This window comes from Cervus elaphus, chromosome 18, assembly GCF_910594005.1.
Source record: "Cervus elaphus chromosome 18, mCerEla1.1, whole genome shotgun sequence".
NCBI classification, from domain to species: Eukaryota; Metazoa; Chordata; class Mammalia; order Artiodactyla; family Cervidae; genus Cervus; species Cervus elaphus.
In genome coordinates, this window is record NC_057832.1 from 16,809,243 (window position 1) to 16,830,938 (window position 21,696).

General features: G+C 41.6%; 1 pseudogene; it reads left to right on the top strand.

The window, feature by feature from the left end:
• The first annotated feature begins 3,161 nt into the window (after positions 1-3,161).
• Positions 3,162-9,480, top strand: LOC122674670 (annotated as a pseudogene).
• The last annotated feature ends 12,216 nt before the right edge of the window (positions 9,481-21,696 follow it).

A 21,696-nucleotide genomic window follows, 5' to 3' on the forward strand; every position in this document is an offset into this window, starting at 1 on the left:
CAAACATCCACTTGGCTCTCTTCTGTGCAAGGCACTGTCTTTGGCCGTGGCTCCCTCCCTGAAAAACCCAAGTTTTGGGGGCCTGGTTGGAAGGCTGAGCCCCTAGACCAGCTGTGGGAGAAGCCTGATGCCTTGAGGAAGGTCCTGGAGACAATTTGCAGCAGGAAACTGTCCAGTGAAGTTGGGCATCCAAGAGGGCTTGGCAGAGAATCTTGGTACCAGGAGACAGGAGAGAAACTGGGGAGGTGTTGTTTGTGTAAGTGAGCAGTTTCAGGATGGAGAGCTGAAAGCAGAACCCAGAGAAACTTCTGGATCTGAAAGATAAAATCTAGACAGAGCAGGCTTTTTAATTCCTGGATAGGGAAGGCCACTTTAGACCAGTGAAGATCGGCAATCATGGGATCCAAGCTTGAGTCCTGCCTCAGACCCTTCAGCACGTTATTTAAAGTCACTGAGTATAGTTTCCTTGTCTATAAAATGAGGCTGAGACTCAAGGTCTCCTGGCAGTTTTGGGTAGTTAAAAGAAACAATTTATGCATACTGTAAAGTGCAGACTTGGCGATGGTTGTTTGTTACTGCTCATTCAAGAATCTCTTTCGATGATGCTGTAGTTGGGTGCATAGTGAAATGTGGGCCTGCAGGACTTTGTAATATCCTCTTGTGCTGGCAGGAACTCTTCCTGCAGACCAGTACCCTGCTGGTGGGTAAGAAATACACAACAGAAGCTAAAACCTGTTAAGTTTGACAGCCAGAAGTACAGCTAAACTGACATTCAATTTCAAAGGAAAGAGAGGACTTTTCTGGCTTAGGAAGTCTTCACAGAACAGTGGGGTCCATGGAAAGGTAATAAAGGGACCAGTGGTTTCCCAGTTGGTTGGCATGTGTGGCACTTTCAGATATTAAAGATGTCTGTCTCTGCCTGACAACTACTGATCCTGGGGGCCAGTATGTCATCACGTGCTGTGAAGTAGGGGAGGGGCAATGCTCAGATGCCTTGCTCCAACACAGTTGGGAACCCAAGGAGAAGAGGGCAGAGGAACCCAGACAGAGGGCTCCAGTGGGAATTCGTAGGGCCTCCATGGCCGAGGACTAGCACTTTGGTTTGGATACACACAGCCAGAAGTTATAGAGAAGGTAGCATAGTTAGGGTCACACTGTTACTCGGAAAAGACTGTGAGCGACGGACCATTCACAGACTTTGAGCAGGAAGATAAGACACTAATTAGATCTCAACTTCAGAAAGTCTCACCTGAAGATGGAGAGCCTGTGTCTAGAGGCTACAGAAACATTCCAGGTGAGGCATGCAGAAGGCATTGGTTAGTGGGCTCACTGTGGGATTCAAGGCAGGGTAAAAGCACCTTTCTGCAGAGGCAGTTTGAGGCTCTTCCTTGGTCATTTCTGTGTGCTCAGTTCTCTAGGCTGGGGACTGAGATGTATACATCAATTGGCCTGCATGTGCTGACTTAAGACACAGACACGTCTGATCTTGTAGTTCAGAAGGCTAGGAGTCTGAAATAGCTCCTGCCTGGTTAACATCTAGGTGTTGTGGGCTGCTTTCTTTCTGGGAAGCATCTGTAATCTGGCTTCTTCTCCTTGAGAGGATGACTGCATCCTCAAGCTAGCGATGGTGGGGTCAGTCCTTCTCATCCAGCACCACTTTGGCACTGACTCGGATTCCATCTCTCCCCTTCCCATTTCAGGGATCCTTGAGATTACATTGGTCCTGCCAGGAAAATAATGGGTCATATCTTCATTCTAAAGTCAGCTGATAGGCAATATTAATTCCATCTGTAACCTTACTTCCTCCTTGCAGGTAATGTCATAATGTTCACAGGTTCCTGGGCCTTTCCTAGTGGCTCAGATGGTAAAGAATTTGTGTGTGATACAGGAGACCCAGGTTTGATCCCTGGGTCAGGAAGATCCCCTGGAGAAGGGAATGACAACCACTTCAGTATTCTTGCCTGGAAAATCCCTTGAACAGAGGTGCCTGGTGGACTACAGTCCATGGGGTTGCAAAGAGTCAGACATGACTGAGTGACTGACACACTTCAGGCATTAGGACCTGGTCATCTTTTTCAGGGGGACATGATTCTGCCTCCTCAGTACTGGACTGGATGGAGCTGGATGGAACAACGAATTGACCACATGTTTGCATTTCTGTGTATACATGCATCTGCACACGTACATAGTTTCACGTTGAGGAAGGTTACAACTGACAGTAGCAAAGAACATGCTGTGAAGGAGAGAAAAATGGCAAATGCAGAAAGAAGTCTCTTGGAACAAACAGGTGACGTCTACTCCCAGTTCTGGTGGTGGAGGCAGGACCTTCTGCCTCAAGTCAACACAGGAGCACAGCTTGGTGACCAGCCCTTTGTGGGTAAGATCTTTGGGAAAGCAACTTAGACTCTTTGCTCCTCCAGTTTTTCATCGCTAGGGAAAGATAATAATGCTTTTTCTTTAATGACTGTTTTAAAGATTGAATGATGTAACAATTTTTATAAAACATCTAGTGTCACTGCTGATTCCCCAAGCCTAGAACTTCTGCGTAGAGAAATTCCTCAATATATTCTTGTTGAATGAAAGAATTCATAAAGATTTTTGTCCTGGTGCAGCAGGGCTATTATTTTGGGAATTCTTTTTAAATGGATTGTCATATTCTGCCTTTTTTTTTTTTGTCTCTGGAGACTTTATGCCCATTAAAACAATGTTTCAGAGAGAAAGAAGACACATCTGTTCATCAATATACTTCCTGACCCAGGGATCGAACCTGAATCTCCTGCATTGGCAGGCAGATTCTTTACCACTGAGCCACCAGGAATGCCTATAAAGAAACAGTACACAGACATTAAGTTATTTTCCAATACACTCAAAGTTTAATAGATATTTTTATGTTTTAATGTTAATGGTGAAACTCAGAATTTGATGTTTCCGATATGCAAAGGAACTACTCTGAGCAGGAGGTTCATGGGTGAAGTTTATTTTCTTCTTTGTGCTTCTCTGCTTGTACTAAATTCACCTATTTAGTGTTGGCACAGGCTCTGGGATGAAGAAAACACTATGCAAGTTAAGTGTACATGAAAATTGGCCAACATCCCCCTACTAAAGAAACATTATTGTAAATGAAAGTTATTGCTTTAAAGAATGTGGCCATAGGAGCTGCAATGATCAGAGAATGGGAAAATAACTGGAAGGGCCTAGCAAACCGTGGCTGCATAGTACAAACCTTGCTCTTCTCACCTGAAAAGTCCTGCGAGCTGCGGCCCAGGCCGGGCAGGATGGAGGAAACTGACAATAAGGTGGATGTCAGGGTAATAGGGAAAGATGGCCTCACCAGAGGTCGTGATGCTTCCACTTCAAACACAGCAGAGGTGCTCTCTGTATAGCTGGTACAGAGGATAATGAAAATGGAAATGCTTAGGAACATTACCTTGTCTTGCTGCCCTCTCTTTTATCGTGTGGGCCATGGGCACTTGGGGACACAGAAATAGATGTAGACACAGATATAGATGTACAGGAGACGCTGATGTAGATACAGAGCTGGGGGTGGAGATGGGGAAGGAGATGTAGACTTCGACGTTGGTGTGGATGTAGGGGTGGAAACAGACACATCTGTAGGTGTGGATACCGATGCATATGTTCTGTAAGTAGGTACAGAGATTGATACCTCATGATCTGCTTGTACATGCCTGTCCAGCCCGCTCTCCCTCCTCATTGTCTAAGTCTGTATATTTTTTTTCTGATTTGTACATACGTTTATGCTGCTTCATGCTGCCTTGCCTTTTCTCACACTGTTTCCTTCACCTGGAGAGCTCTTCTCTCCCTCTCCAGGCAACTTCTTCAAGAGATAGCCCAGAGGGAGACTTCAGAAAACCTTTCATATACTCTTACTGCAGATGGGTTGGTGTTCTGTACCTTCTCCTGATCCCTGCATTTTGCTTTGTCTTGATATTTATCACACAGTGGGGATGAGTGCCTTTCTGCTTAGGATTAGAATTGGTGGGAGGCGGGTGAGCGTAATAAAACGATTTTCAAATCGGGTCCAGATTTCGCCAGGAGATTGCTAGCTGACACCTGATCACAGCCAGGAGCGTTTAGTGCCCACATATGGGTTTGTGCTCATAACTGCGTTGGTGCCAAGGAATGTTTCTTTCACTGTCACTGGCTAATGGGAAAGTACTAGGGTGAATTAACTTATAAGAGATGTGCTTTCATCTAGAGCAGGCCAGATGGCACCGCGGCACACTCACTAATGAAGTTTCACAGTCGTTCCAATACAGGGCAGTGAGGGGAGATGTGAATCATTGCAGACACAAGGGCAGTAGACACAGCGATGCAATTCAAGACGGCATTCTCTGCCGCATCCAAGTGCGACTCAACTTAAATTGTACGGGTTTTGTGTTTGGTATGTTATTTGTAGGTGTTTTCCATATCACATTTGCATGAGAGCTAAAGGCATTAGTACTTGGCCTTAATATCTTGTGAGAAGGCTGTGTGAGCCCTTCCCCTCCCCATAAAAGAAGTTTGAGAAACACAACCCAAATGCCTCCTTTTCTAACTGCTGTATGGGTGACCTTGGGAAAATTTCTTGAACTTTTTAAACCTTAGTGTTCTTCTTTGAAAACAGGGGTAATATTGGTTCCTAGTTTATATAGCTTTAAAAATAAAATTAAATGAGATAGCTGGTGATAATTAAATGATAAAAAATTAAATGACAAAACTAAAAAATGTTTAGTACTGTGAGTTATATGGTTATAAACTAAAAGCATATTATTATTAATATTACTAGGCAAAGTGAAAGCAAGTGAGTGATATGTATTAGGCAACTCTGTCCCTGAAGAAATTCGTATGCTTAGAATATATCTACAGTATAAAACTGTTCATTAAAATAAATTATTTTTCCCTGGAGTTTTGCAAAACCAGGCTTCTTGCAGAAAGGTTTAGTGCTTCAGTCCTGAAAGAAACAGAATATGTATTGATGGCTCTGTCTTTCAACTATCAGCCTTTTAATGGAGCTACCAGCCCCGCCTGGAACAGGTGGCCCATGACTCCTGGAACTCCCAGGAGTACTCATTAGTACATTTGTATCATTTTTTAATAAAGATTCCACACATAAGTGATATCATATGATGTTTGTCTTTGTATGACTTTTCACTTAGCATGACGATCTTTCCATCCATGTTGCTGCAAATGGCTTAGAAATTTAGAGATGCACCCAGTGCATCTCTAAATCCTGACCTGACTTACACCCATCCCCACCCTCCTTCTTTTTGCTGACTCAGGGGTTTTTGATTGTAGGGACACTTGTGTTACCCCCCAACGTCCATCCCCTGGGACTGCAGGCTCCTACATACAGAGGGCCCTCCTCCAGGGACGTTTTTCCAACTTCATCCTGGTTTAGAGGACAGATCCAGGAGAGGAACATGTTCCCACAGGACCCTTTGTTATGTTCTCATGCTTGGATTCCCTCCACCTTGTCCTCTTGTTGCCTGAATGACACCTGGATGGTTCAGACTTGAAGGTACTGCTAGATCTACCAACTGAATGTTTCCAAAGGCCATCATTAGACTCCAATCAGACATCTAAAATATATCCTCATTCCAAAAGTCGTGTCTTGGGCCAGGCTCTAATTTCCCATCTCTTCAGCTGCCTGAAGTTGCCTTTAGTGTGACAATGACTTGCCCTAAAGTTGTAAAAGAGCAAACTTCCTTGCAGATGAGGACAGCGTGGGGACTCACACAGGGTTAGGGGCCTGGAAGAGGTCGCATTCTTTAAGCAGGAGATGCGAAGGCAGGTCTCTGTGACAGGCTCATTGCCAGCATGGATGATTGACAGAAAGGAGGTACAGACTTGAACAGATACCTTAAAAAATGAAACTGTTATGTAGTAAACCCATGCACAGGTGTGTAACAGCATGATCAAAGAGAGAGATGAAAGCAAAGACCTGGTGAGGTTGTGTTGCACACTCATTCTATAGGCACAGAAGAGCAAATTCTGGAGATGTGCAACCACAGGGCTCTTATCTGCTCTGCTGGATGGGATCTTGGTGCAATGTCTCTGGGAAACAGGTAGGCTTGAACTCCTAAAGTAAAATATTTGCATGGCTTGTGACCTTTGCAATTTTACCTGTTGAAACATACCTGAGAGGAACATTCACAGAAGAAAGCCAAGAATGTTCATGGCATCCTGGCCCATGATGGCAAAGCTTGGATCACTCTGGGGGACCTTAGCTGGAGAATGGACTGGTCAGCTCTGTCTATTCCCAAGTGGAAAAACTTCTGCCATTTTAACAAACAAATGCCAGAAACACGTGAAACTAAGGAGGAATCCCACAACATCAGATTAACTGAAAAATCCCCCCAAATTATATATGGCTTGATAACAGATATACAAAATTTGAAATAATATAAGTTAATATTATTTGTGCATACATATGCATGCATACTCAAGCTTTGAGTTATGTCTGACTGTGACTCTACAGACTAGAGCCTGCCAGACTTCTCTGTCTGTGGATCCAGGCAAGAACACTAGCGTGGGTTGCCATTTCTTACCCCAGGGGATCTTTCTGACCCAGGGATTAAACCCATATCTCTTGCATTTCCTGCGTTGCAGGTGGATTATTTACCACTGTGTACACTTTATCAATGTGCACACTGGACCTCCCAATGGCACACTGGTAAATATATATATTATATATAATATGTATTACATTTATATAATATTATATACAATATTATATTATTTATATAGTAAATATTATATTTATATATGCTTATATATTTATATATCTATATAATATAGTATATTATATTATTACATATTATATATAATATATATGTATAATATATGTACATAACATACATAAATATATAAATACATATATATAATATAATATATATTACATGTATAATATATACATATGTTATGAATATTATATTTATTTGTATATTTATATTCATCTATTTATTTATATTTGTATTTTATATATTTATATATCTATTCATATATATTTATATAATCTGTATAATTTTATATTTATATTGATCTATAATGTATTATATAGTAGATATATGATATATGATATACTATATATATTATATTTACATATATACATTTACATATTATATGTATATTATGTTTTTATATAATATATAATATATAATTAAAATATATAATATAATTATAAAATTAATTTATAATATATAATATAAATTATAAATGTAATTATAATTGTAATTATAAGTATGATTGTAATATATATAATTGTAATTATAATATATATAATTATATACATTTATTATGTATAATATATTATATATGTTTATATATTATTATATATATGAAATATATTTATATGATATAAATATATATAAGATGTGTATTTATATATTAAAATATATATTAAATATAAAATATGTATATTATATAAATATATATTTCACATATATATAAGATAAATATAAAATATATAAAAATATATAAATCTATTTTCTATATAAATATATTTTCTATATAAATATATATGATATATATAATATAACATATATATATTATATTAATTAATTTAATATAATATATATAAGTATAATATGTGTATTTACCACTGTGCCATCAGGAAGTCCAGTGTACACATAAATATAAGTATATAAATATTTATATATATAATATATATTAATATAATTTATATAATATATAATATATTGATATATTTTAATATTTATATGTATATTTACCACTGTGCCATTGGGAAGTCCAGTGTATGCATAAATATAAGTATATAAATATTTATACATATAGAATATATATAATAATTATAATATATTATATAAGAATATAATATATTATAATCTTATATAATATACATAATTATATAGTAATATATAATATACAATATAATTACATATTATATATTATGTATATCATATAATATAATACATAAAATAAATATTTTATATTATATATTATATAATTATAATACATAACATAAATATTTTATATTATATATTATATAATTATAATATATATTATATTTATATATATTCATATTATATGTATATTTACCACTGTGCCATTGGGAAGTCCAGTGTATGCATAAATATAAGTATATAAATATATATAAATATATAAATATTATACAGTCTATAATATTCATACTATATATTAGTTATATATAAATATATATAAACAAATATATGTATATATATATACACACACACATACACAGATGTGTATCAGATACAAGTACATATCTGATAAATCCATCATAAATCACAAATATTATAAGTTGAAAATACCTTTAATATGCCTAACCTGCCAAACATCTAAGCTTAGCCTAACCTGGTCTTGGACAAAATAAACATCACTGATACTCCAGGGATCCTGTCTGGAGAGAAGCAGAGCATCAGCAGATGTTACGACTTTGCGGCCATCCTAGAGTGGTTTGCGGAGTGGGTGGACCCTGTTTTCCTGCTCTTTCATCTCCACAAGTTTGACGCCTCCAAGAGCTCTCTGAAGTCATCAAGGCCCTCAAGAATCACAAGGACAAGACCCGAGTGGTGCTGAAGGAGGCTGACCAGATCAAGATCTCATGAGCTGTTGGGTTCATGGGGGCCTCATGTGGTCTCTGGGGAAGATCATCAACAACCCCCTAGGTGGTCAGGGTGTTCCTTGGCTCCTTCTGGTCCCACCCGCTTCTCATCCCAGACAACCACAAACTCTTCAAGGCCGAGGAACAGGACCTCTTCAAAGACATCCAGTATCTGCCTCCAAATGCTACTGTCAGGAAACTCACTGACTTGATCAAGAGGCCATGGCTCACCACGGTCCATGCCTACCTCATCACTTCCCTCAAGAAGGAGATGCCGAATGTCTTTGGTAAGGAGAGCAAGAAGAAACAGCTGATGAACAACTTGAGCAAGATTTGCCAGAAGACTGAATAAAAGCATCAGATTTCTCCCCTGCCCACGATGTCGTAGCCTCCACAAGATGCAGCAACTCCTGCAGACCCAGAGCTTCAGCAAGTTCTAGGCCCTGAAGCCCAAGCTTCTGGACACAGTGGAGGACATGATGGCCAATGACATCCCCTGGCTGATGTCGACGGTGCACCAGGAGGAGTCCCTGATGCTGGCCCAGGCTGTGAAGGGCGGAACCTTCCCCAGCACCATGAACAGGCCCTTTGGGATCAGCTATGACAACGGGGCCTGCTAGGGCATCGACTATGTCGAATGGGTGGTGAGCAAGGACAAGTCCACCTACGACGAGATCTTCCACACACTGTACCCAGTCAGTGCTAAGAAGGAGATGGTGAGGTCCCAGCTGCCCCACACGGTGCTGGGGAAGATCTGGAAGCCAGCCGACATGGACCAGGATGGGCCGCTGTGTGGCGAGGAGTTTACCCTGGACAACCACCTCATCAAAGCCAAGCTGGTGGGCCGAGAGCTGTCCCCGCACCTGATCCTGCCCTCTAAGTGGAGGTACAAGTGAGCACCCTGCCGGCTGCATCCGCCACCTCAGTGCCCTTCCAGGCAGAGACAGGGGAGGGAGTCTGCAGTTCCCAAGACCAGGAGGATTGAGTGCTGTTTCCTCAGCTCGCAAACCACCATCTCTCTGTTAAGGCTACTCCTGGTGAGGCGGGGGGGATACTTGTATGTGAATGATGGAATTTTGTGCATGAGAACTATAGATATTTTTAATATACAGTGTTAAAAAATATGCTCAGAATACTTAAAGTAGCCTGCAGTTAGGCAAAACCATCTAACACAAGCCTACTTTTACAATGAAGTGTTTGTTGAACACTGTACTGGAAGAGGAAGATAGCATGGTGATCTGGGTCCAGTGTGGTTTTGAGTGTGTGGTTTGTTGACTTTGTGATTGTGGAGCTGATGGGCGCTGTGGCTGTAGCCCCTGCCAGCAGTAGGGGAGAGGATCATAGCACCACATAGAGCCAGCCCAGGAAAAGGTCACAATTCAAAATTTGAAGCATGGTTTGTGTTGAATACACATTGCTTTTACACATCACAAAGTCAGAAGAATTTAAGTCAAACCACTGTAAGTCAGGGGCCATCTGTATATATATCCATACAAGGATTCATTTGTAGAAATACATAAGAATGGTATACAAGATATAAAAAGGAAGATGCCAAAGGGAAAGACAGAAATGGAGTAAGAAGGATGGTTCCTTTGGGTAGAAAGATAAAGGGAAGTGGGAGTAGCTGTGATAAGATGTTATAGGTCCCCTTGAATAGAAGACTGTTGTGTGACGATTGTATAAATCTTACGGATGTTGAATTGGTTCATAGTGCCTTTCAGGTTTACTATATCCTCTACTTTTCTGTATAGACATTCTATTAATTTTTGAGATTTTGACATTGAACTTCAACTAAAATCTTAATTTATATACTAAAAAATAATTGTAATATATACTGGATGGCACTAGTTGTAAAGAACCTGCCTGCCAGTGCAAGAGATGTAAGAGATATGAGTTTGATCCCTGGGTCAGGAAGATCCCCTGGAGCAGGAAATGGCAACCCACTCAAGTGTTCTTGCCTAGAGAATCCCATGGACAGAGGAGTCTGGTGGGCTATGGTCCATAGGGCTGCAGAGAGTCAGACACAACTGAAGTGACTTCACACACACACTCATAGTGAAACTGTATGTAACTTTGTTCTGTACTTTCTAAGTCTCCTGTAAATGTATTATCATACTTTGATAATTTAAAAAATAAAAATTAAAGAGGTAAAAAAAAGATGCCATTGGTTTCCATCAAGATGTCAACGTCCTGACCTTTGGGGTAGTTGATACACTGGTGCTTCATGCACAAAATTACTAACTAGGTGGCCGGTGTCATTGAACTAAGGATTATGTTTAATCCTTTCATGGGCTTTTGTGCCATAAAGAAAAACCAACAGTAAACTAAAAAAAAAAAAAAGAACAGTGAACAAACAAAAGTCAATTCTTGTTGCTGAGAAGATGATATTGGATGATATATGTAAACTGTGTTCATACTGTGAGGTGTCCCAAGTTTCAGCTCCTGGAGTCGGAATCTTGTTTCTGAAGACTGTCTGGAGGTTAACAGAGTTCTGAGGGGCAGGCCAAGCACAGTCAAGGGGGCCAAGGACCAGTAGGGGCATCTGGCTTCCAGTAGGAGGGCATGGGCTTGGGGACAGGACTGTTTCAAGGGACTGAAGGAAGTGGGTCTGCAGGGGGCAGCCCAGGACCCAGCAGTGGGTCTAGGCAGTGGTTAAGGAGTGCCTAGGGCAAGAGCACTGGTCACGCTACACGTGAACTCATGAGAAACAAGGGAAGGTTGGAGGTCCACTCATGCTGGTGAGGGGAAGTGGGGGACAGATGGGGTGTGAGAGGGTGTGAGCAGGGAACAGGAGCCTGACTGGAGGTGGACGCACTGCCTGAGTCTAACTCCTGTTCTGTGAGTTACATATGAGACCTGCACTGAATTAACCTACCTCTGTGTTCTGCCATTTGCTTCCTGCAAGATAACATATAAACATATATAACATAAAGTAGCATAAGTATATAATATATAATTGGACTTCCCTGGTGGCTCAGATTGGTAAAGAATCCACCTGCAATGTGGGATATTTGGGTTTGATCCCTGGTTTGGGAAGATTCCCTGGAGGAGGGCATGGCAACCCACTCTAGTATTCTTGCCTGGAGAATCCCATGGACAGAGGAGCCTGGCGGGCTGCACAGCACACAATATATGATTATCCACAGGGAGTCAGACCTTCCTTCTCACTCCCTCAGTCCCTGGTTCCATAGAGCTGCGGGACCGTTTTGTGTGGGGTTCTCTCAGCAGTGAGATGACCTGTGTCTATGCCGATCTCCCAGACTTCTCCATGTAGAAACGGGAACAGGGAAAGTCAGCCCTTTGTGGGGTTGGTCTCTTAAACCATTGCCGTGACTGGAGGCTTCGTTACTAGTTCCGTCTGCTTTGTTTGGCTTTATTTGGCTGCGCTGACACTGGGCGGCCCAGTTGCCTCTGCAGGAGTCTGACTCCTGACCTGTGTGGGTCAAACACAGATGCACAGGGGCTGGTCCCTGGCAGACTCTCCAGGATGCGGCATGGAGGTCATGGATCATGCTCTGTGTCTCTTATCTATGGGTGACTCATGGACTGTTGAGCTGCAGTCATGTTTGAACTTCCTGCAATTACTCACACTTAATATACTGTGATCCTTAATATGCCGTGAATATAGCTGAAATGAAAATTGTGTTATTGAAGGGACGAGTATTTTTAAAATTAATTCAGATTAGATTATGCATTTGTACAAGCCAGGACTGTACACAAGGACTGCCTTTCACCGTAATTTGTTGTGTGTTATTATCCAGCATGTGGAAGATAATCAGTGCAGTCCAGCCCCCCAACCCCCAGGTCCAGGGCACTCCCTGCCCTTTCCACAGTGAGTCTTCACGTGGGCTGCCTGCCGGGGGGGCAGTATGGCTGTCCTTGATGCAGGGCAGAGCGCCAGACATCTTCTCACAGTCATCTCTGCTCCTAGTATCTCTCCACTCTCATGTCCAGGCATCAGTTTCAACTAGTTTAGTCCAGCTCCAGACTTTTGACTCTCAGATCCGGATCTCCACAAGTGTGACACGGTCCTAGCAACCCCCGACCAAACACCCGGGTGAATGGACACCTTGGTGAATAGTTGTTCTCTCAACTCACCACTGTCTCCTTTCATCCTCCTTCTCCCTACTGAAGTTTCAAGCGTGGTTCTATTGATTAAGTGAACTGAGTGATCGGTTTACTCATGCTTTCATTTCCAAATATTTATTAAGGACACAATATGTGTCTTCCATGTGCTAAAACAGATTGTGGGAAGTCTCTTTGTCTTCCCCTGAATGTTGTGAGCTGGGAGCTACAGGCAGAGACCCCAGCACTGCAGACCCCCTGACCCACATCTTCCTCCAGGGCCCCCACATCCTTCCGTTCCTCCGGGAGGTCCATTTAGGATTCGTAAGACATATTGTGTTTAAGGTGAGCAGAACTGATCAAAAACCTTGGCTTTGAAGGAGGTATTTTAAAATTGCTACTGAAATCATCACTGCTGTTTCACTCTGAAAAGCACTTGAGGCATTTTCCTTCTGTTTCCCTTGATCCTTCTGGGCCCCTGTGTTCCCTGTGGATCAGTCTCTGAGGCTAGGGAGGTACAAATCATTTGCTCCAATTAAGACAGAGTGTGGGCTGTGGAGGGGTCCCGAGAGCTTTTTAAAGGGCTCCTTTTGGGAGCTGCTTGGTGCAGGCTGTCCAGCATCTAGGGGCATCTGTCTCCACAGGAGGCCCAGGAGGATCCACCCTCTGGGAGTGGGTGGATCCCATGGTGGTGTTGTAGGATTGGGGAAATGAGCCTGCAAATCCTCTGATTGTGACCACCACACAAGTCACTTCAGAAGCCAAATCGAGTCAGTATGTGTCTCCTAGGAGTTTCCTGAAGGTGGACCATGAGGACTGCCTGGGAACCTACCCAGGACCCTGAACTGGGATGTGGCCAGTGAGCAGAGGACCCTGGAGCCCATTTTTTTGGGAAAGAGACAGATTCCTACAGATTCCTAGTGCCTTGGAATATTCTCCCTATACATTCAAGTTGTTCAACAAAGAAGAAAACGCAGTGTTGGGAGAAGAGGGAGAGGGCACAGGCTCTTCGATATGTCAGATATGTCTTTGATATTTCAGAACAGAAGGAAAACAAAGAAAACATTCATCTTAGTGTCTCCATTTTATAGGTGAGAAAATTGTGGGCTGAAAGATGATGTGTGTCTAAGAACCAGCACAGGGCCTGAAATGGCTTCAGATGAAGTTTTTCACAGACATTTTTCATCACAGATGTTTATTTGCTGATGGTGTCCTATAGAGGCGAATTATCTTGGAGGCAAAATTAAAATCTGGTGCCTGAAACCACACATGGGGAGCCCTGTGCTGCATACACAGGCTTCTTTTCTGCCAGTAGATGTGCTCTGATCTTACAGAAAAGATCAGATGGGATTGATTACACGTCATTTCATAAACTTACCAGAGAATTTCCTCCAAAATCTCCCATTTGGAAAAACTCTCAGGAAAAGTCTCAGGGCTCAAACATGCAACTGAATCCTGGTTCTATGTTTACTGGTTGACCACTAAGACAAGTGCCTTCACTCTCTAGCTCTTGATTTTCCTTTTCTCTCTTTAGAAAATGAACATAAAACAGCTAATTTTATGATTTTTTGGATGAAAATTAATTTTTAAAAAGCATTTTTAAAAGGGAATTCAATATTGAAAGGGTAGTCTTTCCAACAAATGATGCCAAAACACAAAACAGCAAATCTAAAGACCTTACATTTCTCACAAAAGTTAACTCAACATAGACTATAGACCTAATGTAAATTGCAAGACTATAAAACTCTCAGAAAATAACAGGAAAAATTCAGGACACATTAGATTTGGTCATAACTTCCTACAGACTTCCCATATGGCTCAGCTGGTAAAGAATCCGCCTGCAATGCAGGAGACCTGGGTTTGATCTTTGGGTTGGGAAGATCCCCTGGAGAAGGGAACAGCTACCCACTCCAGTATTCTGGTCTGGAGAATTCCATGGACTGTACAGTCCATGAGGTTGCAAAGAGTCAGACATGACTGAATGACTTTCACTTTCCTACAGACAACAACAAAAGCATAATCCATGAAATAAAAAATTGACAAGTTGGATTTCATCAATATTAAAATGTCTGTTCTGTGAAAGACACTGTTAAAAGAATGAAAATACAAGCCACAGGATGGGAGAAAATATTTGAAAAAACAAGTCTCTGATAGAGGGTTGGTGCCCAAACTATATTTTAAAAATTTCTTAAAACTCAAAAATTGGAAAATGACAATAGCAAAAAATTTAAAAAAGGGGAAAAGTTTGAACAGACTTCTCACAAGGAGGATATGCAAATGGAAAATGCACGTATGGAGAGCTATTCCACATCATTTGTCATCAGGGAAATTCAAAGTAGAACAACAGGGCCTCTACACACCTGTCAGAATGACCAAAATTCAGTACACTGACATCACCAAATGCTGGTGAGGAGGTGGAGCCACAGAAACTCTCACCATTGCTGGGGGGAATGCAAAATGGTGCAGTCACTTGAAGATGGTTTTGCAACTGCTCACAAAACTAAGCGTCCTTTTACCATTTTATCCAACAATCACTCTCCATGTTATTCACCCAAAGGAACTGAAAACTATGTGTACACAAAAACCCACACACAGATGTTTGCAGCAGTTTTATTCCTAGTTGCCAAAACTTGGAAGCAACCACAATTTCCTTCAGTGGGTGATGGATAAATAAACTGTGGTACATCCAGACAACAGAATATTATTCAGTGATAAAAAATATATGATTTATCAAGCCACAGAATTACAGAATGAGGAAACTTAAATACATATGACTAAATGAAGGAAGTCAATCTGAAAATGCTACACACTGTTTGATTCCAATAATATGACATCCAAAAAAGGCAAAATTATGGGGGCAATAAAAATATTAGTGGTTGCCAGGAGTTGGGGACACCTGGCCAACAGAGGATGAGATGGTTGGATGGCATCACTGACTTGATGGACATGAGTTTGAGTAAGTGATGGACAGGGAAGTCTGGCATGCTGCAGTCCATGGGGTTGCAAAGATTTGGACATGACTGAATGACTGAACTGACTGAGGGGTTGGGGGAGGGATAAACAGGCAGATCACAGAGGAGTACAACTATTCTGTACAGTACTATAATGGTGGATACATGTTATTATCTGTTTGTAAAAACCGTAATGTAAGTGAACCGTACATTATGTACATTATGAAACAGTGAACCGTAATGTAAACTGTGGGATTTAGCTAATGTTAATGTACATATTGACTCATCACTCCTAGCAAATATGCCACAGGATGGAAGATGTTGCTGGAGGAAATTGTATGTGTGGGGTGAGTGTAAGGTACCTGCAAGCTCTTTGGACTTTCTATATTTTCCCCTAAATTTTTCTGCAAACCTAAACTTGTCCTAAAAATAAAGTTTATTAGTTAAGACCCTGAAGAAAACAAATGTGTGTAAAGCACTCACATGTTGACAATATCCAGTAATTTGGCTCCTTCAGGTGAATCAAATGTCTCCCTCACTGACCTCTGATGCTCTCACTTGGCATGGATGAGTTCTCCATACCCTGCTTGGAGAACTCACCCATGTGAGTTCTGTCTGCTTGGCCAGTTCTGCCTCAGGACCCCTTGGAGAGAAATATGCTGAGAGTGACAGGAGATGTCAGTCACTTGTAGGAAGTCCTGAAACGTGTAGGCACAGCACGGTTGCGTGTGAATCACCTTGTGACTGTTTACTGATTTGCCTTTCTGAATCCCCTGGAGCGCACATAGCCTGTCTACACAGGGAACTTCACTGTTTAGTGTTTCAGTATGAAAAGTGGCTTTGAGCCCTGGCTTACAGGGCGCTATCATTCTGACTCATGTCACTGGTTTCTGTCCAATAAAAATGGTGCAGATAAAGGTGACAAATTCTGCTTTCATCTGAAATGCTCTATTTTGTCACCCAGCAGAAGGAAAGATAAGGACATTTTAAAAGCAACGAAGAGGATTTAGCTTCAACCCATTCAACCCACAGATCAACTGCTCCCACCTCCAGAAACAGGGAAAAAAGACCTAAGAAAAATAAATGGTATTAAGTCACCTTCAGCAGTGCTATGGAACAGAAAATGGTCCCATCTGTGGGCTATACATTTTGCAAGTTTCTATTATTTTTTATTCTGTTGGGGAGTTGGCATGAGATCTGGTTTTCAGATTAGGCTCCCATTCACCAGAGCTTCAGCGTGCCAAGATATAGGGGTAATTGGACAGATGAGGACACTCTCAAGGCTCAGCTCAAAGCAGTCTGGGCTGTAGAGAATGACTTCCATGCTCGCTTTCTTTTTTAACACATGCACACCTACATCAGAACAGCAGAGGAGGCTGGAGGTCAGATACACAGCAGGAGGGGGAGTCACAAAGCCCTTCAAGAAAGTTGTGTGCCTATGAGGCATTCCCCATAGCCAGGTCTCAAGACTCTGTGCTTATTTATTTACTCTGTGTCATCATTTACCTGGGCAATGGGAGTATCCACTGTGGACATGATTGTCAAAGAGACTGAACTAGACAAGTTGCTCCCATCTCTTCCTTTCACAGGGGTTTTTGTGCCCAAAAGGTTGAATGAACCACAGGCCAGAGCTTTAATACCTCACTGCCTGGTGGGACATGTTGATGGAAAAACAGCTCAGAGCTGAGCTCACAGAATAAGCTAACAAGGCTGCCTGCTAACCTGCCCTGGAAAAGTGAAGGCTGGACCAGTTTCTCTGATAGTAGCCAGAAACACCCTCAAAATCAGGGCACCGAGAATGCTCTTCATGTCTAACAGAGACACAGATGTAGAGAACAAACTTCATTTCAGTTCAGTTCAGTTGCTCAGTTGTGTCTGACTCTTTGTGACCCCCATAGACTACAGCATGCTAGGTTTCCCTGTCCATCACCTACTCCCCGAGCTTACTTAAACTCATGTCCACTGAGTCAGTGATGCCATCCAACCTGTCATCCCCTTTTCCTCCAGCCTTCAATCTTTCCCAGCATCAAGGTCTTTTTTAAATGAGTCAGTTCTTCGCATGAGGTGGCCAAAGTATTGGAGTTTCAACTTCAGCATCAGCCCTTCCAATGAATATTCAGGACTGACTTCCTTTAGGATGGACTGGTTTGATCTCCTTGAAGTCCAAGGGACTCTCAAGAGTCTTCTCGAACACCACAGTTCAAAAGCATCAATTCTTTAGCACTCAACTTTCTTTATAGTCTAATTCTAAAAAGCAGAGACATTACTTTGCCAACAAAGGTCCGTCTAGTCAAGGCTATGGTTTTTCCAGCAGTCATGTATGGACTATAAAGAAAGAGAACAAACTTTTGGATACCTGAGGGGGAGAGAGGGGTTGGCTGTCAAGAATACAGTGGTGGATACTGTGATGGACTGAATTGGGTCCCCTCTAAATTCAGCTGAATGTTAGAACCATAACCTCCTGTGAGATGATATTTGGAGATGAGACCTCTAGGAGTTAATCCAGGTTAGGTGAGGTTATGAGGGTGGGGCCCTCATGGTGGATTCAGTAGGTTTATGTGAAGGACACTGAAGACCCTAACTTCCTCTCCTTTTCTCTCCATTTTATGAGGACACAACTGAACTGTGGCTCTTAGCTTCCCAGAAGGCTAACTCTCACCAGGAGCCCAACTGGAAGGCACCTTGATCTTGGACTCCAGCCTCCAGAACTGTAAGCAATGGATTTCTACTGCTTCCTGTACCCTCTCTGTGGTATTGTAGCCTGAGCAGACAAACACGGGGATGAGTTGGCAGCCTCAGGAGCAGCTCTCACATCCATATTTCATCTTTTCGCTAAATACTGTGGGTCAGAGGCATGAGCCAGACAGCCATGCAGAAGGATCTACCTCCTGGCTAAGTTCAGGCCAGTGGTTGGAAAATCAGCTCAGAGGCTGAATAGTTTAAACAGCTCCCCTCCCACGGCAAAGCCTTCCCTATGTCCTGAGGGGTACAGCTCTCTCGCCCTTTCCCGATAGTACTGAGAGTCCCCAGGTGGGACTGGGCACGGGGCCCAGACTAGTGGTGACCAGGGAGCCACGCGCAGCCTCTGCATGGCACTCACGCCCTGAGCATGGAGATGGTGCTGGCTCCCCAGGACCTCTGGGTGAGGCTGAAGGCTGCCTGCACGGGTCGGGGCTCTGGTACCGGAGGATGTGCAGAAGGGGCCCAAAGGTGGCCACCGGCGGAGGGCTCCAACCAAGCCAAAGCTCATCCCTCCATTCATTTACCTGGATAAGGAATCCACCATCACCATCTCAACAGAAGCAGACCAGGCTCATGAGGCAGAAAGGATCTGACCCAGGAAACAGTAAAGAACATAGGAAACCATTACCTTCAATGAGATTCAGACAAGATGATATCTAGAGAATAAGAATAAGAAGTTCTTAAGAATGAAAAAAAAAATAGAAAATTGAAAACAAGAGGGAATTCTTGGTCTTCTGACATGCAATTAATAAAACTATAAAATTAGGGCTGAGTGAACATTGCAGAAATAATGATTTAGAAAAATGTTCATTAGATGACAGCCTGGGGGCCAAATTCAGAGTGAATTTTCGTGAATGCCTCAAGCACATGTGGCTGAAATTCAGAAGCATGGTGATATTTGGGGGCTGGTATCTGAAAACTGCTCAGAAATGAGAGAACAGGGCAAATGAAAGAGAAATGGTGACTAAAAATATGGAGACAGCTTCCCATCAGAAGGGCTCATTTAAGGCCATTCAGAACACTGGAGAGGGATATACATGGACAGATCTTAAATCAGGTTCAATTTCAGAATTTAAAAATAGAGGAAAACCCACAAGCTTCTGACTGAAAAAGATTTCAACAAGTCAACAGTTTAGAGCATGAAAACAAGCCAGAATATCACCAGTCATGCCACTCTTAGCACTAAATGCTTGAAGACACCAGATCAATACTTTCACTTTTCTAAGAGGAGGCAGATTAAAATCCTTACATTCCATATTCGTTCAAATTATTATTCACCAGGGAGGTCAAAAGATGATATTTTAGGAGTAGCAAAGACTCAAAACTATCAGAGTCCATTTACTATTTCTGACATCATTAAGCAAATATTTCAGATAAGGATGAAACAACCAGAATAAAATATTCAAGAAAGGTGGGAAGTGCACTCAGAACACATTGGTTATTGAGGAAGAAATAGCAAAGCATAAGGGATTCAAGTAATTGTGATGCCTGTTTACAAGGTGACAGAATGGAGGCAGTGTGGACATAGGCATGATTTAGCTGTAGATTAAACTGTCTTCTAAGGAGCTCTGTGGGATGGCCTTGCTCTGCTGACATCTGCCACATGCATCTTCTCTGGGTGGAAAGTCCTGGCAAAGCTGAGGGAAGTGTTATCTGAGAGCTCCTAGGAAGTTCATCTACCTTACTCTCTCCAGTAAATGGCCCACATTCTGTCTTTTGTCCTTGGTGTGTGACACCATTTGTCACTGGTGTATGACTACTTCTTGGGGCTTTACCTTCACTCTTATGTGGTTCACAGATGCTGACCCATCACTCCGATGCCAGGAGATTGTTGATTCCAGTTATTCTTCTCAACTGATCTCCTGTCCACAGCTTCTTTAATGATCACATTTATTAGGTAAGGTTCACAAAAGCAAATGAAAGCAGTTTGCACCTGTACTGGTAAATGTCATGTTGATAGAGATGATTTATTACAAAAATTTCCAATGGGCATGTCCCCTGTCTGGGAAATGCATCACCCAATTCTGGCCAATTAAACTCTTCAGTTAAAACTAATTAGCTATAAGAGTCACCCTGGCTCCCTATGTATAAATGGCATGCTCCAGTGCTTGGATGGTAAGATGGAGCATGGATGATGTCAACAAACATTTATCTGTGGAAGGCTTGGTGTATGTCATTAATTAGCTATACACATTTACTTACATTGTCTTATTTAGACTTTAAAACATTTTACTACTTGAATTTTGTCAATCAGAACATAAAGACAAGACAAATGAACTTATTTACAAAGCAGAAATAGACTTACAGACATAGAAAACAAATATGGTTACCTAAGGTGAAACTAGGGGAGGGATTAATAAGGAGTTTGGGACTAACTTATATACACTACTATATATAAACTGGGTAATCAACAGGGATCTACTTACTATAAAGAGCAGGGAACTATACCTAGAATTTAATAATAACTGGTAAGTGAAAACCATTACTTTGAACAAAGCTATAAGAGGTGATGGAATTCCAGTTGAGCTATTTCAAATCCTAAAAGTTGATTCTGTTAAAGGGATGCACTCAATATGCCAGCAAGTTTGGAAAACTCAGCAGTGGCCACAGGACTGCAAAAGGTCAGTCTTCATCCCAACCCTAAAGAAGGGCAATGCCAAAGAATGTTCAAACTACTGCACAATTGCACTCATTTCACATGCTAGCAAGGTAAAGCTCAAAATGGTTCAAGCTAGGCTTCAACAGTATGTGATTGAATAAATTAAAAATGTACAATCTGCATTTAGAAAAGGCAGAGGAACCAGAGGTCAAATTACCAACATCTGTTGGATCATAGAAAAAGCAAGAGAATTCCAGAAAATGTCTGCTTCTGCTAAATTGACTACACTGAAGACTTTGACTGTGTGGATCACAACAAACTGAAAAATTCTCAGAGATGGGAATACCAGACCACCTTACCTGGCTCCTGAGAAACCTGTATGCAGGTCAAGAAACAACAGTTAGAACCAGATATGGAACAATGAACTGGTTCCAAATTTGGATAGGAGTACGTCAAATCTGTTTATTGTCACCCTGCTTATTTAACTTATATGTAGAGTACATCATACAAAATGCCAGGCTGGATGAAGTACAAGCTGGAAACAAGATTGCTGGGGGAAATATCAATAACCTTAGATATGCAGATGACACCACCTTAATGACAGAAAGTTAAGAGGAACTAAAGAGTCTCTTGATGAAGGTGAAAGAACAGAGTGAAAAAGCTGACTTAAAACCAGCTCTCCAACAAATGCTAAAGAATCTTCTCTAGACAGGAAACACAGAAAGGGTATATAAACTTTAACCCAAACCAATAAA